Source organism: Notamacropus eugenii, chromosome 3, assembly GCF_028372415.1.
Source record: "Notamacropus eugenii isolate mMacEug1 chromosome 3, mMacEug1.pri_v2, whole genome shotgun sequence".
In the NCBI taxonomy this organism is placed as follows: Eukaryota; Metazoa; Chordata; class Mammalia; order Diprotodontia; family Macropodidae; genus Notamacropus; species Notamacropus eugenii.
This window is the reverse complement of record NC_092874.1, coordinates 45,351,166-45,365,758: the sequence shown is the minus strand read 5'-3', so window position 1 is coordinate 45,365,758 and position 14,593 is coordinate 45,351,166.

The window sequence follows — 14,593 nt, the reverse complement described above, 5'->3', positions numbered from 1 at the left end:
TTTTTTCCCTTTTACTAAAGCTTCACCTATTAGCAAAGCTAATTTTATAATATTCTCTCTACCTTAGGAAATGTTTTCTTATGACCATTTGTGATCTCTAGGATTTGGGACTGAAACTAAGATTTCATTAGTAATAGGAAACTCCTGAGTGAGCAAACTGCCTCTGTTATTGGAGGCGAGCACCTTCTCTGTAACTTAGATCTTAAAGTTGCCTAGCACCCTGAGAAAATGTGACTTGCATAGGGTCACTCAGCCAGTAAACATCTTAGGGGAGACCTGACCCTAAATCTTTCTGGCTTCAAAGCTGACTTTCAATCTACTGTATCAAACTGCTTCTTTTGAAATCTTTATCCAGTTTAATTCCTATAATTTTATAATGTGTCAACATCAACATTGAACGCTTGAGTGATAAATTCCCATGTTTTATTTTGTTTAGTTTTTAAGTCTAGACTGAACTTTTTGTATCCTTCATTCAAAAAGGCTCTTTGTCTCCTACTGGAAAAGACATTTTGATGTGCATAGACACACATATGTGGGAAAATCTAGGAGACAGAGAAACAGACAGCCTCAAAGCCAGGAAGGCCTAGGTTCAAGTCCCACCTGTGACATACGCTGACTGTGGGAGTCGGACACAGGTCTAGAAACCTCACAGTGCTCCAGGAAGTTCTCACCGACTATACATGGCAGAGAAAGTGCCACCTTGTATTGGTACAGAGAGCTTCCTATACCAGCAAAACCAGTTCCAGTCCCTGACAGTTGAAGGAGATGACCTGTTCCTCAACCCATACACTTTTTCATCCCTTAGGTTTGTGCCCAAACTCAGCTTTCTCCCCAACCCCACATTTCTTCCAAGAATACCCTAAGTAGCAAATAAAAATAAATTCCATACTGATATAGAACACATGAACAGTTATAACAGACATACTGGCCTAAAGTGCTGAGACCTCCCTGCCTCACTAAAGAATCTTACATCTGGACTCACATGAACTAGATCTTCTCCTGGGGGATCCTGACCCCTAAAGGAAAGAGGTCTTTTTTTCCCATTTTTTTGGCTAATTATACCCTTACCTCAAGGTACACTGGTGATAATCTCTTAAACAAAGCTTAAATCTGACACATGCTTAGGACTGGCTAACTTCTAGCATGGTCTTCAATGTATAAAGTAGATCAGGTATAGGACAGCTATTTACTTCTTCCACAGCAAAAGAAATGCTTAAACACAAAGACTCAAAATCATGCATTAATAACTATTTGAGGCATGATACAAATTCGTAAAGCATGGACAGACATGACACTTTTACCTCAGATCTATAGTATGACCAACTCCCTGAAGGTTCTTCCTACCCAGTCCAGCAGGCATGGTTCATTCTCATATCATCTTCTCCTCCTAGAAGTGGTACCTGAATGGATCATCTCGTGCATGCAGTCAGCACTGACTGAGAAACCCAGAAACTCCTAAACTCTCATCAGGCTCAAAAAAGACTCTCTCTCAGGATTTTTGTGCAGTCATCTATACTCAGGAAAGAAATGCAAAACAGAAGAGACAGTCTGAGACTTGGAGTTCAGTCCCAGTCTCACCTAGACAAGCACATGTACTCACTCCCTGCTGCTCATGATAGTCAAAGTTGCTTATCCCTTTTGCTACTCCCACACACTATGGAAAGTGTAAAGGAAAGCTGGCTGAGTCCCAAACCACATGTTTAGAAAAGAGGAACAGAAAAACTTGTCTAACCCTTGAAAGTCCACTGGGTGCCTGCTACTCTGTAGTCAACCATCTTTGATAGAGCCCTCTTTTTTGGGTGGGGAGAGCAGAGAGAGAGAGAGGAGAAAAGAGGCAAATACATGTGGAAACCAACAGAGTCTTCTGGTTAACAGTTAACTCAGACACTGGAAGTGATCAGGGTTCATGCCCAGATCTAGGGGAAATGCCCTCCACCAAATAGATTGGGAGGGATAGAGGAAGTCCCCTAAATACTCTCATTACACATACATTTCGTTTAAAATAAACTCAGTAGATGGCATTTCAAACTGATGAAAGTGATGAAGGGGCTCAGTCTATTTTAACTTGAACCAGAACCATCTCTAAAACATAGTAGAGAACCTAGTTCTTCTGACGCTAAATCAAGTTTAGTAAATTAGGGCAACTGTCCCCTTCCCTGGGCTTTGAGGATGACCCTGTGTGGCTGTGGAGACCAGAAAATTGAAACTGTGCAGTGATGTAGGCATGCACGAAGCCAAACACTGGGAAAGAGGTGTTTCCAAGAGCTAGGACCACTTGGTACCAATGGCCTAGAAATAGAAAAAGAATCCTGGCAGCCATCTAATCCAACCAATCCAATCCTAAAAAAAGAATCCCCACCACAACATGCCCAAGATGTGAGGGCCTTTAGGGAGAGTAAAACCCAGTGATTCACCAAAAGTCACCTAGATAGTGAGCAACAGAGCTAGCGTAAGAGCCCAGGTCTCCTAACTTACAGATCATTGCTTTTGACTGCACTGACTTTCTGGCCTGCCTTTGACCTGTGATACTCTTGACTTCTGGTACCTAGGATCATATGCTTAGAGCCAGAAGGGACCTTAGAAATCATCTAATCTGACCCGACTCATTCTACAGGTAAGGAAACTAAGTCCCAGAGAGAAAGAGACATGATGCCTAAGGTCACATAGGTCTTGAACAATAACCCAGGTCTTCTGGGTCCAAAGTCAGTATTCTTTCCATTGTACCTTGTATATAAGCCTTGTATATCAGTCTGTGGGGTGTTCAAGGAGGACTAGCATTGCTGATGTGAGGACTTGCTGAGCCCTTTTCAGGGCTCATTCACCTTCAGTGTCCACCTGTCACCCAACTCTCACCTATGGCCCCAAGAAGCTAAAGCATGCACAGTGTAAACTGTCTTGGCAGATGGGCTAAACCAGGTTGGAGGGAACTGACAGGCCTCAAACCCATCAGTGAGTTAAGGGAGCATCTACACCAAGCATGTGAAGACTTCACCCTGTGGAATAGGCCAATGAGAACAATTCCCATTGAAGGCAGTTCTTGTGCTGCCTGTGGAGCAGCACTTAGAGGTCAAACATAAAAGATGCCAAGGTCACTCACTACATCCTGGGCCATTCCAGTCATCCTGACTTTTGTCCTGCCACTGGACTTTGATAACTCAGGAAGACAGTGACTATGCAGCTCTGCCTCACTTAAATCTAAGACATCGTCTGTGATATCATTGGTCCTCTCTGAAGCAAACCATCGGCGCTGCTTCTTATCTGGTCAAATTCTCAGTCTTGATCCCTTCTGGACCACCCTCTTCTGCTGCCTGCCCCCCAACCCAAATGCTAACAATGAATAAACAGTATTTGATCCCTGAAGTTCCCCTTTACAGGAAACTTTGCTGATTTGCATCTATCCCATAAAGCAAAGGGCATCTGTAATCTCTACACATTGCTCTTAGTCTACTTGTTGTGTGGATCAGACTCGTTAGTCAACAGGCATTTATTATTATATTATAATTATATCATTTTATAATAAGTGCCTATTATCTGCCGGATTCTGGGGATACAAAAAAAAAATGGCAAAAGACAGGCCCTGGTCTAATGTGATAAAATATGCAAAAATTCTTTGCAAACCTTAAAGTTGTATACTGGTGCCAACTATTATTATTTTTTTAACTTTTTGGGGGAGGAGGAGGGAAGGCAAGGCAATTGTCCAAGGTCACACAGCTAGTAAATGTGTCAGTTGTCCGAGGCTGGATTTGAACTCAGATTTTCCTGACTCCAGGGCTGGTACTCTACTCTACATTGCACTACCTTCGGGCCCCCAATGTTATTATTATGAGCTATTTAATTTATAGGATTTTCCTTGATGTGGTTTACCAGTGATGACCTTTCACCAAATGTACAGAGAAAGAAAAGCCAACTGACCAAAACTAAAAACACGGAGGCCTAAATGTGTTTCTTCTCAGGAACTGCCCCATCTACTTGAGATTTTGAGAGCAGAATTTAATTCTTTTTGACGTTGCTCACTTAACCAAGTTTCTAGTTTCCCCCAGGCCTTCCCTCTCCACCTATCAAACCATTCCAAACCATGGAAACATGAAGTGCAGAATTCAGTTGACTTTAGATATGAAATACCAGGGAGAAACCATTGGACATGGGTTCAAATTTCGACTTGATAGTTAATTCCCATGTGATCCTGGGCAAGTCATGACCTCTATGGCCTTCAATTTCTTCATTAGAAATATAAATAGGTTCAACTAGATGACCTCCAAGGTCTCCTCAAGCTCTAAATCTAGGATTTGGGGAAATAGTAGCTGCCTTTCCTCTTGTTTTCTAGATTCTGAAATGTAGATACATTCCACAGAAAAGATACTTATATCTCACCCCAATTTCTCTTTCTTAGAAGAAAAACGAACCTCAATTTCATTATCACTTTAGGCACCAAGCCTCAAATTCCCAGGTGACCACAGGTCCATGGTGATGGTTAAGAACATGGATAAATTCAGCTAAACCGCTGCTACCTGCATGACCAGTGGCAATGTCATCACCCTGTATCCCTCCAAGAAAATGGCAAAAACAAAGATGGAGAATTCAGTCAGCATGCATATGGACAGTCTGCTCCAAAACGCCTTCCAATTCCATTGAGGCCTGGAATGGTCAGCCTGCTGTTCTCCTCTACAACAATATCAAATGTGCATTTAGCATCTCCCTCATTCATAGCCCTGTATACACAGCTCAACGCTGGGGAAGGTGTGCTCTCCAAAAAAAAAAAGGTATGGAAGACATATTTTAATCTGCATTGTTCACATTTTTTCTATTGTTTTCTTAAGTCTAGACAATCAACAAAACAACAAATCAGTTCTTGACTTGTAGCATTTGCTGATTTCTGATTTCTGAGGTATTGCTTACGCTGGTAATTTAACAACAGGCTGTCCTGATCCGGTGTAGAGCTGGAATCAGTAACCCCTGAGGGTGAGACCTTCATGTTCTAGAGAGCTAGACCACACAGTATAACCAAGGAGAGGCATTAGACAGAAACGAATGGTTATGTGAGGGCCACTTAATAAATGCTCTCTCTCTCTCGGTGTCTCTCTGTCCCTCTCTCTGTCTCTCCTCTGTATTGTCTCTCTCTTATTCCTTCCTTCCTTGCCTCCCTCCAATACCTCGAACGTCACTCCTTTATAGATTGGGTCTGAGAACTAGTTTAAGTCAAGTTTTTAAAAAGCAGAAACACTATATGAACACCATGGGATATCAGCTTCTCTCCTCAGTAAGTAGCAGGAAAATGGGGAAACTGAGGTCACTAAGATTGATGAAGTGCACAAAGTAAATACCTGGTAAAGATCAGTAAGTTACTATTGCATGTATTCAATGCTTTTGGAGAAATTGAGGTGTGTTCTGCAATTTGATACTGGTATCAAGTGACCTTAGCATGAATACAATATTAAATCTGTAGCAGCAGTCTGCAAAGAGAAATAATCAATTAACCAATGAACATCTAAGCCATAACCTGTATTTATGTCATGCTTTATGGGTATGAAGCGTTCTCATGGACATGATTTCATTTGATCCTCACAGCCTCTTTGTGAGGCGTAGGGTAAATAGAGTAAATACCCAGGTCACTTGACTCCAAATCCAATCCCGTTGGACATCATCCCTGTTCCTTTGCCTCTTTCACACTCTCTTTTGTATTGTATTTGTGCTTGTACACGCTGTGTCCCCTACTATAATTTAAGGTCCTCGGTCGTGCCATTCATTTTTGTATCCCCACCCCGTAGCAGGGGGCAATCTACAAGGGAGATATGAGCCAAATTGAAAATTACCAGGATGAATGAATAAATGAATGCATTATTATCCTCACCTGCCAGATGAGGAAAAGGGTCTATGAGTGCTTGGGTCAGAATTATGAAGCCCTTGGTTCAAATACACCCTCGAGACACTTATTACTTTCCTTTGTAGAGGACTCAGAAGTTTCCAGAAAATTCTATTTTCCATCAGGACCTCTGCTTACTTTCCAGTCTAAGGAATAGCATGACCCTTGGTGTCCCACCACCCCCTCCCAGCTTCCTTTTGTGTATCGTCTCCCTCCAGTTTGACTGATGGTAACTTAAAAGGTTACCTATCTCAAGTGGCATATTTTCATTTTCAAATAAGCCTTCACAGATTTATGACTGATGAAGGACATTGAGGAGATGAGATTTTAGAAATAGAAAGTACTTCAAAGACCACAGAGTCCAACCTCTCAGTCAATATTTATTAAGCATCTACAATATGTCAGGCATTGTGCTAAGCAGCAGGGATACAAAAAGAGGCAAAAGACAGTCCCTACCCTGAAGGAGCGTACAATATAATGAGGAAGACAATACGCAAATACATATATACAGGGTAAATGATACACATGATAAATATAAGATAATTAACAGAGGAAAGACACTGGGATTAAGAGAGATTAGAAAAGACTTCCTGTATGATTTTAGTTGGAATGGGACCTGAAAGACACCAGGGAGGTCAGCAATCAAAGCTGGAGATGGAGAGTATTTCTTGCATGGGGGACAGTGAGAGAATATGCCTGGAGCTTAGAGATGGAGTGTCTTGTTTGTGGAACAGTCAAGAGGTCAGGGTCACTGGACCAAAGAGGAAGAAAGTGTAAGACTTGGGTGGTAGGGGAGAGCTAGTATATGAAGGACAGAGAACCACTGGAATTCTTTGAGTAGGGGAGTGACATGAAGGTACTATCTCTTTAGGAAAATCACTTTAGTGGATGAATCTCATGTCTCCAAGTGCTTTTCAGGTATCTCAGCCTAAGTGTCCAGCAGACATCTCAAACTGAATGTGACCAAAACAGAACTCATCATCTTTCCCCCTGAACTCTCTTCTACCTTCCCTGTGACTGGAGAGGGCAACAGTCTCCTCCCAATCCTTTAGGCTCCCAACTTAGGAATTACTATGGATTCCTCACTATCTCCCACCATCCTTCCATATCCAAGCTCTTGCCAAAGCCTATTGATTTCAGTTTTGCAACCTCTCCCAATACCTCCTGTCTTCTCTCCTCTGATCCTGTCACTCCCCAGTACAGAACTTCTTCACCTCACATTTAGATTATCACAATAGTTACTGATGGGTCTGCCTGCCTCAAGTCTTTCCCCATTCCAACCCATCTTCCATTATCCCACAAAAGGTGAGAGAGTTCAAAGAATGATCAGAAGTAGGAGTAAACCCAGGGTTCTTTCCACTAAATCCAGTTATTTGCTAGGAAGACAGATGTTATGGAAATTTAAAATGTTCATGCCCTTGAGTGTGTCTGTGAGTTGTGCATGGAATAGGGTAAGAATATGGCCATTTTTCCCCCTTGTTTTGCCTGACAATTCTCCCAATGCCCTTACCTCTCTACCAGTCTTTCAGCACATTTTCCAGCTCTCCCCATCATTCACCAATTCTTCAGTCTGTCTTAGTTCCCTTCCTTGGGAATGCTGAAGCCATTCAGAGCTGATGATAAATGAATGAAAGAGGTTCCTAGAGGGTGTACAGTGATTCATCTGTGGTTTAAATGAGGTTTCAAGAACATATTACTCCTATTAACTTAGCCCTTATTAAAGTGCCCTCCAGGAGCTGGGACTGACTCAGACTCCACCACTTGTTTCCTGAATTAATTAGCCCAGATCTCTGAATGCAGAAGAGACTTTGGAACACTGTTCCTTGCACCTAGGAGACAAGGTGGCTGAGCCCTCCATCTATCAATGAGTAGGGGGTCTTTATAAAATCTTTATTAGAATAATTTACATGTATATAGAAGATGTCCTCGATGAAAAGACAGGGAGAAAAAAAACAGACTTTCTCAAAAGCAGACCATAGCTTTACTTCAATTGATCAAGAGATGCAGAGAATATAAGAACCAGATGTGTTGCTTCACGTTGTTTTTTAATGAACATGTGTTTGTTTTCTGTCCCTCCATACCGCCCGAAGCAAAACCTTTATAACAAATATGTATAGTCTGATTTCTACACTGAGGAGAGGAAAACTCATTTCTTCATTGTCCATGTTCAGAAACGTTTGTCTCATTCTACAAAATGAATCCACCATCATAGCACAGCATCAAAAATCTTCAGTCCTGGACAACTAGGTGAGACAGAGGCTAGAGCACTAGCCCTGGAGTCAGGAGGACCTGAGTTCAAATTCAGCCTCAGACACTTACTAGCTGCATGACCGTGGGCAAGTCACTTAACATTAATTGCCTCCAAAAAAAATTTAGTCCTCTGGAATTGTGATTGGTCAATTCATTGACTGGAGATCTTAAAGCTTTCAAAGTTATTTGTTTTAACAATGTTGTCATTATTGTCTAAAGTATTGTCGTGGTTCTGCTCACTTCACTCTGCATCAGTTTGTGTAAATTCAGGTTTCTCTGAACTCATCCTTTTCATCATTTCTTATGACACAATAGCATTCCTTTTTTGATTAATAGCACAAACACGGCTTTCAGGAGCAAAACAGCCTAAAGGATCATCCTCTAATAAAGGACTCTCTCCTATATATCTTAAGATCATATAGGTTTCTTTGGTAAATGCGATGGCAAGGATCATTCTGTTCCATGACCCTCTGATTATTAACATCAAGTAAGGTATAAAACAGGGAAGTGTATGTTTTCCGGAGTTGCTCATGGTAATGGAAGATGTATTTAGTCCAATTCAATTTAATATGCCTTTTTTAATCATCTTGGGGCAGGAGTTATGCTAGGTGCTATGGACATAGCTAAGGACACTAAGACCAAATGATCCCTACCCTCAAGGAGCTTATATTCTATTGTTCAAGTTTTACCTCAGTTTCAAATGGAAGAAGAATGGAAGCAAGCAATAAACATTTATTAAGTACCTACTGTGTGCCAGGCACTGTGCTGAGCACTGGGGATACAAAAAAAGGCAAAAGACAGTTCTCTGCCTTCAAGGAGCTTATAGTCTAATACGGGAGACAACATGCAAGTAAATACATACAAAGCAAGCTATAGAAAGAATGAATGGGAAATAATTATCTGAGGGAAAGCATTAGAATTAAGAGAAGTTGAGGATAAATAAAAGATGGGATTTTAGTCGAGAGGTCACTAGTCTGAGCAGAGCAGAGAGAGCATTCCAGATACAGAGGAGAACCAGAGAAAATGCCCAAAGCTGAGATAGGGAACGTGTTGTTCATGGATAGCCAGAAGGCCAGCGTCACTGGGTCGGAAGATCAAGGGTCAGGGATTTTTCAGTAAATCAGTGGACATTTCTTAGTCATCTAAATGTGATTTAGATCTGAAAGGGCCCTTAGAGGTCATTGAATGCAAGTCATTCATTCTACAGTTAAGGCCCTAATTGCTAAAATGTCCCAAAGTCATGAATTCAGGTCTTTTGACTCCAAATCCAGCCCTCTTCCAAAGCTGGCCACTTCCCAGAACTTCATGGTTGGACAGGATTTTAAAGGTTTTCTAGCTGAATCCATACATATGGACAATTTCTAAGAAAAATGAACACTAACAATGGTAATAATGATGAACTATCACCCTATCTTCTACCTTTTGTAGTTAAACTTGAGAGGCATCTACCATGGGTGCCTCCCCTTTCTCTCTTCTACCTTTCTTCTCGACACCTTGCAATTGAGCTTTCAACCTTAACATTCCACTGAGACTGCCATCTCCAAAGTTATCAATAATCTCTTAGTTGCCAAATCCAATGGCCTTTTCTCTATCCTCCTTCTCCTTAACCTCTCTGCAACCTTTGACCCTGGTAATCACTCATTCCTCCTTGACGTTCTCTTCTCTCTGGGTTTTCAGGACCCCCTCTCTCCTAATTTCCCTTCTACGTATCTGACAAACCCTTCGCAGGTCCCTGTGCTGGATCCTTAACCAGGTCATGGTCTCTAACCAGAAGGGTCCTCAGTGTTCTGTCCTGGGCCTTCTTCTCTTCTGCCTCTATACTCCTTCAGTTGGTGATCTCAGTGGCTACCATAGACATAATTACCATCTCTCTGCAGATGATTTTCAAATCTACATATCTTGCTCCAAACTCTCTGCTGAAGTCCAATCTCTCATCTCCAACTGTCTTTCAGATATCACAAACTAGATGTTCAATAGACATCTTAAACCAAACACGTCCAAAACTGAAGTCATTATCTGTCACCTTAAACATTCCATACCCCAGCTCACTCTGACCCATTCTCCTAGTCCCTCAGGCTCCCAAGGTAAAAGTCATCTGAATCCTTCACTGTCTCTCATCTCCCGTACCCAAACTGTTACCAAGGCCTATTGGCTTCATCTTTGTGGCATCTCTTAATACACCCCACCTTGTCTCCTCCGACATTGCCCCCCCGCCCCCCCATGCAGGCCCTGGTCATCTCATGCCTGGACTATTGAAATAACCTCTGGGCATTCTCTCTGACTGTCCCCATTCCTGGACCTGTCTCCCTCCTCTGCTTTGACTACTGAGCTCTCTGGCTTCCTTTAAGTTCCAGCTAAAATCCTGTCTTCTGCAGGAAACCTTCCCCAATCTTCTTATTCCCAGTGCCTTTCTTCTCTTAATTATTTCCAATTTATCCTACATAGAGTTTACTTTACATATACTTGCTTTCACATTGCCTCTCCCATTATATTGCGAGCTCCTTGGGAGCACAGACTGCTTTTATGTCAGTCTATCCTCCGTCTGGCACATAGGAGGCGCTAAATAAACACTCATCGACTGGTTGATTTATCACATTTACTATGTGCCAGGTGCTGTGCTAAGCAGTTTACAAGGATCATTTCATCCTATCCTCACAACAACCCTGGGAGGTAAGGGTTATTATTATCCCTTTTTACAATGGAGGAAACTGGGGTAGACCAGAGGTTAGCTGACTTGTCCAAGGTCACACAGCTTATAACCGTCCGAGGTCAGATTTTAGCTCGGTCCAGGCCCAGCACTCAGTTCACTGTGCCATCTAGCTGTCCAGCTCCAGTACGCCTCTCCTTCACTTGGAGACCTTTTTACAATTTACAAGCCACCACACCAAAGGATATTCTCCACTGACATTGGGTCAATGGTGACTTCACATAAGTTCTACACCCTAAAAATCAGATTCACTATAATCAGCTTCCAGGATGGCCAAAGGTATCAGGAGGAAGGAGAGACTAGAAAACCAGTGAAGAGGATGCAATACACGGTTGGGGGGAGGGGGGAAGGGAAATAAAGGCCTGGACTATGGAGACGATAATGGAGAGAAAAGAACAGGCATTGTTAGGGAACAGCTATTAAGACCCAATTCCCTAACACACAGTGGGTTAAATGTGAAGTAAAAGAAAAAGAATGAAAATCAATTACAGTAATGCCTCACTTATCCAGAACTCAGCTATACAGAAAATTTCCTATTTAGGAAAAGGCCAAGAACCAAAGGTAAGAAAATAAAGACTCCTGAGCAACCAAAACTGGTGTCATGAAGTCCATGCACTAAAAATGCACACGTTTTACTCAGAACAGCCGGTCAGACACCTTCTCAGTGTTTATTTATTCTTACTTCACACAACATTGCAACAAGCTTGGTTAGTACCCAGATCCCCCACAGAGAAGCAGCAACAAAGTAGAACAGGGCAGGAGGACTACAGACAGGCAAACTGAGAACAGGAAGAACTGAGAGAAGCCTAGCAGTGGTGGAGGAAGAAAGAAAAACTCATTGAAAAACAGCCGTAGGAACTAACACATACACACACAACTCACAGCCATGTGGCACCATTCAACATAAAGGTAAAGTTCCCTACGTATTCCTGTAGTCCCTGAGGACACCAACTGTATTATACAACTTGTTGTTCAGTCGTTTCAGCTGTGTAGAACTCTTCACGACTCTATTGGGGGTTTTCTTGGCAAATATATGTATCAGCAAGCTCCCTGACACACATCCAGGATGACCCGCTGGCACAGGTTCTTAGATCTACTTTTCTAAGAAAAGCAACTTAAAAGGGGTCAACAGTCTTCTTTAATTATGTTCACCAACAGAGAAACTACAAGTAGAGAAAAAAAGACCAACAGGTCTTCGGTCTGACCGTAAGCAATACATGCATCACAGATCAAAAGACAGATCCAACTGTCTGTCCATTACATATATACATAGCTACCAGAGAGAGAAGCACCTACATCTGGGGTTTCAAAGGGGAGGGGCTGCTCCTTAATGGCTCCCCAGAGTCTCATTTGGCACACGAACATTCTTCCAAAGGGTAAACCCCCAAAGCAAAACCTCACTTCAGAGTATACATATACTTATCAAAGTTAGAGGGCTTCCCAACCCTCCCAGTGTCTCATTAGAAAAAAACAAAAGGTGTAGACCTTCCTATAAAACAAGGCTCCCTTAATCAAGCTTCCTTTAATGGGCTCCATTTGAGGCCTATTAATGGGTGGGGAAGATCTTTAACTCTCATTAACATTACAAGATCTTACAGTGATTTGCTGTTTTCTTGTCCAGGTCATTTCACATATGAGGAAACTGAAGTAAATAGAGTTAAGTGACTTGCCTAGGGTCACACAGTTGGTAAATTTCTGAGGCTATATTTGAGCTCAGGAAGTTGCATCTTCCTAATTTTCTAGCCACTGTGCCACCTAGCTGCCCCAATTGTAAACCTGGTTTAAGACAATTAATTTCCTTCCCTACTACTTAATGAACTCTATTCTCTTAAGCAGAAACTTCCTGAAGTGCCAAGTGGCAATATAAATCCTTGATTTATAGAATCTGTCAATTCTATAAAATATATATGTATATGTGTATGTATATACATATAGATATATATGTATATGTATGTGTGTGGATATGTTTTGCCTTGGGAAGTCTCTATCCTGGCTACATCTTATATTTTTCTATTTATTTACATGTTCTTAGCCAAGAAAAATAGCAAATAATTAACAGAAGGAAGGCACTAGAATTGTGACAGATTGAGAAAGTCTTACCTGTAGAAGATGGGATTTTTAGTAGAGACTTCACGGAAGTCAGGGAGATTAGTAGGCAGAGTCCAGAACTTTCCCCGGAGTACCAGATTGCCTCTCTAGGGGAAGAATTCCAGAGCATTTGAAGATACAGTACTCAAATGAGCATCTTACTTTCATTGTAAGTTTTTAGTGTCTTACCTTCTCATTCTCCAGCACAGAACTGCTTTTAGAGATTAGAAGTTCAGACTTGCCTCTTACTAGAGGCATTGCCTTGAGGAAACCATTTCACCAGTTTCTTCATCTATAAAATTAAGGGATTGGAAACGTGATACAGTAGAAGTCCTAACCAGCTCGACTCACTAGCTGTGTGATCTTAGACATGTCAATTAACTTCCCTCAGGCTGAAGGCATTGTCAATGGTCCCACCTCTGGGCTGCTTCCAACGTTGGTAATCTGTGATGTTGTAACCTGGGGGCTCAGGGAAGGAGGTATTTTCTCAAGGTTGCCCAGTGAGAGAATGGGAAAATGTCAGATTTAAAATGTAAGCTGCTGGCATGATTGGAACACCATGGGCTTTCTTTGAATCAAATGCTACTCTCCGAGCGCCCTCTGCTGGCAAGAGAAAAACAATAGTTGGTGTGTCCTACAGCTTCGGAGGTTGGTAATGTCTCTAAATGAGTGATACATAGGATCATCAGAAACATTGTTACCCAAGCTAGGATGATACCAGAGGAAGGATGTTATGTAGATTCCCTTCATGGAGAGCTCTCTGCTCCCTTTCCTTTCAAATGCGTTGGACATAGTTTTGATTATAAATGGGAGGTACTTGGGGGAAGTGGGGAGGGGTGGGAATTGTTCTTGCAACAGACACAGAGGTGTCACTAGGCCAGAGTCTGAGTGGCCTTTTTCTACCACCCCAAACTGATCACGACTCCTAAAACCCAAGACTGAGATCATTCCATCAACAAAATTCAGTCCAAGTCCAGTCTGGAGAGGCCTTTATCCTGACTGTATCTTAAATGTTTTTATTTATTTACATGATTTAGCCCCCATTAATACGTAAGCTTGAAGACAAGGACTAATTGTGTGTATTTCTGATGCTAAACATAGTGCCTGTCATATAGTAAAGCTGTGGCTTCATAGATGTTGAAATTTAATTAAGTTGATAGGGACCATAATTTTAGTTTGCTTTGATTAGTAACACAGCACAACTCTGAATGAATGGAATAGGTCATAATTAAGATAAGGGCGTTTCCCAATTTATGTATGAATCCTACCTCTAATCAGCAGTCTCCAGGTGAATGACAAGACTCTATGCTCCCTTTTTGTCATCAGCTGTGCTAAGCTGTGCCTGAGTGACCCAACAGTGATAAGATTTCAAGCTAGAAGGGACTGTAGAGAGGGGCTCCTAAACCTCTATTTTACAAGTACGTGAGCTGAGGCAAAGGTAAGAAAGTTGACTTGCCCAAGGTCATGTTATTAAGTAGCAGAGATAGACTTAAAACCCAGGTCCTCTGACTTTCATTCAGTGAAGGAAGAGTCACCATTAATAAGAAATGATGTGGACGGGATTCTTAGTTAGGGGCAGTTTGGGCAAGAAGGTCTTCTAAGTTCTTTGTAACACCAAGACTCCATGCCCCAAGACCTCCACAATAAGAGATGCGCAAGTAAATGCCTTGCTTGTGGTAGGCACTGAA